This window comes from Pelodiscus sinensis, chromosome 2, assembly GCF_049634645.1.
Source record: "Pelodiscus sinensis isolate JC-2024 chromosome 2, ASM4963464v1, whole genome shotgun sequence".
Taxonomy (NCBI): domain Eukaryota; kingdom Metazoa; phylum Chordata; order Testudines; family Trionychidae; genus Pelodiscus; species Pelodiscus sinensis.
Genome location: NC_134712.1, coordinates 153,143,855 through 153,152,257, shown reverse-complemented (window position 1 = coordinate 153,152,257; position 8,403 = coordinate 153,143,855).

Sequence of the window (8,403 nt, the reverse complement as noted above, 5' to 3'; positions counted from 1 at the left end):
TGAGGTTTTATGACTTTCATTTTGATGCCCAAAACAGAAAGAACAGACCTCCCTCCTTGTGAACAGTAAGGAAGTGGAGCTTGTATTGTAACTACACAGTGTAGGTAATTTCATATGGTCAAGTTCTCCATCAGGGGAACCAACAGCCTCCATGGGCCACTAGGCAAGGTGTGTGGGGGGAAGGGGCTGGCTCCATGATTTCTGCAGGGGCAGGGCCTCAGATGGAAGGGGCAGTGCTGGGGACAGCCAGCCCTAAGTGCTACCTGGAACATGCCACTCCAGCCCCGCCCTCCCCCCCAGCCCTTAGAGCCACCCAAAGCATGTGATGCAGCACTCCAACAATGATTTAAAGGACCCAGAGCTCCTTCCACTGCCATTCAGCCAGGGCTGCCAAAGCCACGGGCCCTCTTTGAATCACTGGGCCCTCAGGCAACTGTCCCCTTTCCTCCTCCCCCCCCCCCGCCCCCCGTGGGCCTGTTCTCCGTCTCCTAAGGGAGGAACCACAAACATCTCCATCACTGTGATAAAATGAATTAAAAGTTTCTTTTCTCCACTGTCATTCAGGACACTATTCACATTCAGGGCAGGATTCACAAAAGTCCCACACCGGGGACTTTGCTGTGCCAAAAAAATCTCAGACCTACCCACTGCAGGGTCTTTTCCCATCCTAGATGGCCAGCCCAGGGAAGGTGCCAAACATAGTACTACCTTCCTGTACTTGGTGGGGACCAGGAGCTGCCACATATCTTCCCCTGTCTGTGGATCCCGCACTACTTGATAGGAGCGATCTGATCGTACTTACCGGCGTCTCCTGTCCCCTCGTCTTCCAGGTTGCTCACTTGCTCCCAGGCACAGCTCAACATCTGGTCCTCCCTCTGTTCCCTCAAGAAGTCCCCATTAGCCTCCAATCACTCTCCTTCTTCCTCGCTGGCCGGTCTGTTTACACCCACCTGTGGGGGAGTTGTCCCCTCCGGCGGGGGTGAGTCCTGCTTCTGGCTGAAGCCTATTCCCTTGGGTGATCACACCCCAGTTTCACAGGCGTCGGCTCGTTTCTTGGGATTCCTGTTGGCTTCACTCATGCAGCAGCCTGCAGACCCCCCGGCTAATCTCAGCCCAAAATAACCGGATAAGTTAATTTTGGTGCCAGCCCCACCCAGCAAACCCCTTCCTCATGGGCATCTGCTAGCTGTAGGGTATGCCTGCACGTCCCCATATACGCACAACAACTGGATGGGGCCTCCTGCTGGCCTTGGGGCCTCCACTAGGTCCACCCTGACCAGAGTCTGGCTGCACCCTGAGTCCACCAATGCCGTCACTGGTGCTCCCTCTACCCAGTCTTCCATTAGAACTTTGCCAGGGTCCCTTTCCCCAGCTCCATATGCCATGGTCAATACCTGTCCAAAGTACAGTTCCTGCCCCGTCGGGGGAAAGGACGGGACTTCCTTCCAGAGAGACTTAGCCCCCTCCCCTTTAGTGTGGGGCCTATCCTCCCCATCACATCCACCTTTTGCACTTATTAAGCATTTTCTACAGAATAGATTGGGTTTGTGGTTTTGGTATTTTTGTTTTGTTTTGTTTTTCTTCCCAAATTAACTGTTAGAACTGATTTCTAAACTACTGCATGTGCATCTCCCTAACAGAAACAGAATAACTATTATAATATTTAGACAACTTGCTCAGAAACATTTGTCTACAGGAATCACAGTTTGTATCTTTCATTGGCTTCAATGCATTTATTACCTCTCAAATTCCATTCAATGGGAGGTTTGATTCAGAGCAGGATTTAATGTTCTGCATATACAATAAAAGGTCTGAGTAGTGTTTTCAGGAGCACTGACTTAACTATCTGCTTTGCTAGCTAGAATTGCGGAAGGCATTTAGCTCCATTCTTGTCCTGGGCATCATAAATATTCAGCTTTGCTATTTCTGCTATGACTCATTTGCTTGCTGTGCTGATAAGTCCCAGTACAATGAAACAAGCTTATGGCAGCCTCTTGGGTTTAGTCTGGGGCAAAAGCACAACACTAGTGAAAAAGCTAATCTGGAGCAAAACTGTGATGTTTAGACACACATATAATTTCATTTCACAAATTTAAACTTTATTATTGTTTACACTTTTGGGCGAGTTAGTGCTTGTTCTTTGTTTTCATGCATGGTCTTTTGGTGATAATTCTTCAATATTGGCATTCCTTCAATTATATTCAACATATCCCACAAATCCCATCATCTCTGGAATAATCAGTAAAGCAGCAGCTTTGTGTTACAACGTGCTTTGTTGCACAGATGAGCATTTGCTTTTGAAATCTGTGGCAGGATCTTCCCACCTGCTGGGCTTCATTATAGAATCCAATGTTATCATTAACAGACCAAACCAAAAACCAGGTTGCTTTTTCATCTGTTCAGAAGCTTACATCAAAAACTGCAAAGATTATTAGGGGATGATCACCCTATGTACAACTCTCCCCACACTCTTTGCAAATATCTAATCCCACTGTAAGCTGAACCTGTACCACTTGGGTGACACTTGAAGAGTGCAAAGTAAGGCTTGCAAGACTTGCAACATGCTGCAATAAATAACAAAACTCCAGCAAATCCCAACCGCCTGAAATGAATAATGCAGCAGACCTTGCCAAAGAGTAAACTACTCCATCTGGGTAGAGCAAGCCAATCCAGATGGGTTTGCCAGATGCTCTCTGCTGGATTCACTGGAAGCAATACCATCCTCCAGTGGGCAAAGCCAACAGTAGACATCTTCCTCCTATGCTCCCCCCAACTGTTTTAGTACAATATGGAATCAAGCACGATCTTTCCACACATATCAAATCTGTTCCTCTTTGACTGTTAAAAAAATTCTTAATGGTAGGTATGCAGTATAAATCTATCCTCGATATGTCTAACAGATGGTCACTGAGTTTCAGATGGGAAGGAACTGCCTGCTGAGAGGGAAAGGGAACAGACCTTGTACCAAAATACTATAATGAGGCCCTGGAGCACTGATAGTCCAATAATACCGAAGCCTTTAAGAAGCTTGTTCCAACACAGCTTTATTTCTTTACATGCATAGTCACTTAATATGCTCGCTCTCTCACAACTCCTGCAAATGCAACTTTCACTAAAAGTAAAGGAACTTCCTGCTAGTCATTTCCAGTATCCAGAAGTGCTAGCCAACACACTTACTAGCAGAGGGTATGTCTACACTGCCACCCTAGTTTGAACTAGGGTGGCTAATGTAGGCATTCGAACTTGCAAATGAAGCCCTGGATTTAAATATCCCTGGCTTCATTTGCATGTTCCCGGGTGAACTACCTGCCTGCAGCTACACGTGGCATGGACTAGGAACTAATTCAAACTACCGTTATTCCTCCTGCAAGGAGGTTTAACGGTAGTTTGAATTAGGACCTTTAATTCGAACTACCTAGTTTGTGCCGCGTGTAGCTGCGGGCAGGTAGTTCGAACTACGGGCATTTAAAAATGGCACCCGCCCGGGAACATACAAATGAAGCCCGGGATAGTTAAATCTCGGGCTTCATTTGCAAGTTCGAATGCCTACATTACCCACCCTAGTTTGAACTAGGGTGGCAGTGTAGACATACCCATAGTGAGTGAGGTTTTTGTTTGGATAGCCTCAGAAATGGTAGCTCTCCCTTTAAAACAATAAGCAGGGACAATCAATGGTACAGAAACTAGTTTTGCCACATGGCTAGAATGACCAAGGATGGATAGGATGGTGTTTGAGCATCTGTTGAAATTAAAACATATAAATAGTGTTTTAAAATTAAGCAAGTTCATGAAATGCATCCACTATAAGGCAGAAATTAAATGAAAGGATAATCCGCACAATGCACAAGATACTTGTTTTCATACAGAAATTACACCTACCAAAGGTCAGTAATTTTACAAACAGACATGTGGCTAATCTAGTCTGGTATCTCTTATTTCACAGTAATCACCACTGGATGCTACAGAGAAAAGAGAAGGAAAGCCCAACGTAGGGAGGATTAGGATAACCAGCTTCCCAGGAAGTTTCCTGGAAGCTCAATATTTTGATCCCATCTAAAGTTCATTTTTTAGTATTTATGTTGACTCTGGATATTCTTATAGTCAATATAAACATCCAATCTCTCTTTGAACCTTGTAACGTTCTTAGCTGCAAGGCTGTCCCATGACGATGAGTTCCACAATGCAATTACACTGTGTGTGGAAAAAGTATTTCCTTTTATTGGTTTTTAATGGGCCACATTTCAGTGTTATTGAATGTTTCCTTGTTTCGGTACAATGAAAAGGGGGGAGGGGGAGGAACCATAAGAATCTATTCTCTTTTCTGTGCCGTTCATGATATGTTTGAATCATATTCCCTCTTATTTGTCTTGTTTCCCCTATCTTCTCATCTCTTCCCCCATGAGAGATTTTCTAGGGCCTTGATCATTCTTGTCACTCACTCTAAATCTGCAATAATCTTTCTGAGACATTGGACCCAGTCCTCTATATAGTATTCTAGAGTAGGCCGACACGCTGACTTATATAACATTATGTTTTCTTTGTAAGTCTTCATTCTATTCATAACACATCCCGGTACTTTGGTTTGTCTGCTCCCCATTGAGATGTTTTCAGTGAGCTGTCCATACTGAAATTCAAGTCCTTTTCCTGATTTAATGCTACTAATTTAGAACATGCTAAGGCAAGGCCAGATCCGGTCCACCAAGCTGCCAGATCCTGCCTGTGGATGCAGTGGGGAGTCTCAGGCAGGGTCCCTGCTTGCCTTTCCCTCCCTCCCACTCTCCCACCCTCCACTGCTCAGAAAAGCGGCTGTGGGAGCCTGTTTGTCTTTCAACAGCTACACTCCTACGGGGAGGAGGGAGAGCTTTTCGCATTGCCCCAACTCCCAGCACAATCCCATTGGCCAGTTTCCACACAATGAGAGCTGCTTGTTTGAAGAACATCCCTCCCTGTCCCCTCAGGCTCACAGCTATTCACAGACCAATATGGTCCCTACAGCAGGTGTGAGGCTGAGGACAGACCTAAGAAACCTGCTGTGCTGCTGGTCATGAGTTGCTCAGGTAAGTCTCCTGGCCAGAGTCTGCCTCTGGCACCCCAGCTACTCTCTACCCCCAACCCTCTGCCCCCCCCCCCCCATTTCTGCCCCTCTATCCCACATAACCCAAGCCCTCTGACCCCTCTCCTGCAATCATACCCTCCCCCAGACCCTTGGCCACATCCACATCCGGTCCTCGGCCACAGGTCACAACCCCCTCCTGCCCTACCTAGGTCACAATCCAAATCCCTGCATTCCTTCCTGAACCCCAGTCTCCTGCCCTAGGTCACAACTGCCTCCTTAACCCAAACTCCCTCCCAGACTCCACAGCTCATCTTGCACCACATTCCCTTACCCCAAGTTTTCTTTTGCACTCAACCTCCATCCCAGACCCCAGACCTCCTCCATTACTAACATGGAAGAGTGCAGTCCTTGACCACTTATCAAATTCTTGGAATGCCCCCCATCAAAAATTATTGCCTACCCCTGTGCTAAGCCATGTGAGTAGTTCAGATTTTTCTTTCTATTGTGTATTACTTTGCATTTATCAACATTTTGTGTTAATGTTCCTGCTGCACTGCTAACACCGTATCTTGATACACATGCGTAATGACAAGATAGAAAGCATCATTACATGACCTCTCTGAGCACGGCAACATCTTGGTAAGTACACGTTTGCTTTATAATTATGAGGTAGCTACACAGAGATATTGAAATATTTCACATGCTAATTGCACTAAATTATCCTATGATTGCACAGGTAAATTGACATCTGCGAGGTTCTCAGAATGCTGGGCAAGCCCCGTGGCAACATATTGTGAAAATTCACATTTTAGCAGCATGCAACATTCTCCTGCAGTGCCACTATTCATTTATTGCTCCTGATTAAGACTGCAGTATTGTTATTCAGTGTGATTAATTTTTATATCTGTCAACATTACTGTATTGTCTCCTCCTAAAAAGGAAAAATAATACACCCCTAAATATGCACAATGGGACTATAATTTCACGTAATTATACCCTAAAGCAAAACTATTCAATTGAACTCCTTCTTTCTTCCTCATTCTTGATCACATTCCACCTCCCTACCCACTTTTCTGATCTCTCTGTGTCCCTTTTTTAACTTTCTTTTATAAATTATTACATCTATTATGTAATTTTACATACAATTTCACCCATTATTTCTATAATATGGTTAATGACGAATCTAGTTTTAATATATTTAATAACAATATTTTGCACTTCTGTAATACCTTTCATTCAAGAGTTCAAAAAATGTTATAGAGCCGGATAACTATAAGTATTTTTACTTTCCTGATGAAGAACTGAAGCACAAGGCAGCTAAAAATGAGACCAGAAGGCTCCAATCCTGCATAAAGTCCACTAATATGGATCTCTGCCCTGAACAGAAAGGGGCTATGCATGTGTTCACAGTCCAATTCACAAGAGGTAGCAAAAAACTGAAGACACAGATGAGTCTATGGACAAGGGAAGAGATCTTTTGCTTTTCATATAGCTCAAATCTTATGATTTATGATATTATAATAAAAATATATAATACAATTATTATAATAAATTATTATAATACAATTGAGCTTACTATCAGAGGCTCCAATTTTGCACCAATTTACACATGCAGTAGAACCTCAGAGTTAATAATACTTGGGAATGGATATTGTTTTAACTCTGAACAAAGCGTTATGTTTCTTCTTTCAAAAGCTTACAACTGAACATTGACGAATACAGCTCTGAAACAGTGCTATGCTACTTTTTATCATCTTAATTTAAATGAAACAAGCAAAGAGAAATAGGTTGTTTAACATGGCAAATCTTTTTTTAAACGTTCCCTTTATCTTTAGCCATTTATGTTTAACTGTACTGTATTTGCACTTTTTCTTTTCTTTCTTTTTTTTTCTTTTCTCTCTGCTGCTGCCTCTTGCATATTTACGTTTTTAAATGAGGTCTGAGGGTAACTAGTCAGTTAGTAACTCTAGTGTTTGTAACTCTGAGGTTATACTGCACACGTAAATTTACATGGGGTGAGTAGTCTATTGTAGGGTCAAGCTGTAAGCCTATACATGTTGGGACTCTCTACGTGCACAGGGGTCTAGCCACATGTATCTTTTTTCAGAATCCAGCCTTAAATACAAAACAAAGGGGAGGAGATGTATATGTGTGTGTGTATAAACATTTTTTCTGTGGCTATTTTTTACTCAAACTCAAAGGAAGTTATTTTGGTAGTGGCGGTTGGACTTAACAATTAGATACTATTTGCATTTAAAATGTTATATGAAAATGATATAACAGAAGAATGCTAAAAGTAATTGTATTATATAGAGACAAATGTCTTTGGACCAATTTCTGTTGATGAAAGAGAACAAGCTTTCAAACTACAGAGCTTTTTCAATAAAATATACTCCCAACACACTTCAGGTCTCTAATTCTGGGGTCAACATGGCTACAAGTGCTCTGCAAACAGCTCGGTATACAGACATTCATTTTCCCCTATTTCTATTGCTCCAGCTTTAGAATGGTTAAGAAGAAATCATATTTGGTTAATTCCTCTTTGTGGGAAAGGCAACACATAGCTCCCGTTTTATTTGGAACCAATATGCTTAACAGAGCACCTACCCACAGAATAGCTGTCAGGGTGGATAAGCACTGGAAAAAATTGCATACCAAGGTTGTGGAATTCCATCATTGCAGATTGTGGAGGTTTCGGGGTGCGATCACCCCCTCTTGGTCTGAGAGAGGGGGTCAGCGAACCCTAGTGTCCCCTCTTAGTGCCTATTCGGCCCCCAGGGCCCCGATGGGGAACCCCCGACAATGGGTGCAATCACCCCCTCCCAGGAGGAAGGGGGGGGTCAGCGAACCCGTTAATAGTTACCCGTCTCTGCGGGGCGGGGCAGCAGGCCCCCGGTTCAGAGTTTCCCCTCGCGGGGTTGCAGCTTGTATCGTCCCTCAGTTAAGGCCGTGGGGTAGTGGGCCGTTCCCTTCGTGGAGGGAGGGGGACCCGGTCCCACCCTCTCTCCAGGTCCCAGCCCGGGGCACTAAGCGGCAGGGCTTGCTACTGCCCCGACGCGGTGGACGAGGGAGTTAATCCCTCCGCAACTCGTCCACCCAAGGTCGCCAAAAGCGCCCTGCCCCGGGCTCCTTCCTCTCTCCGGGTGGCTCGCGCCAATCGTGCCCATCACCTTTGAACCTACCCTGGTTCGGTGTCCTGTGGTGTGTCACTCCCGGATGCGGCCTCTGGGGAGCGCTCTGGGGTGCCGTTCTGCCTCCGAACGACCCGCTCCCATTGGGTGCGACGAGGTGGGGTCCGCCCCCCGTCGGCCGAGGGGCTGAGGGACCGCCAAGGGCTGTCCCGAAGA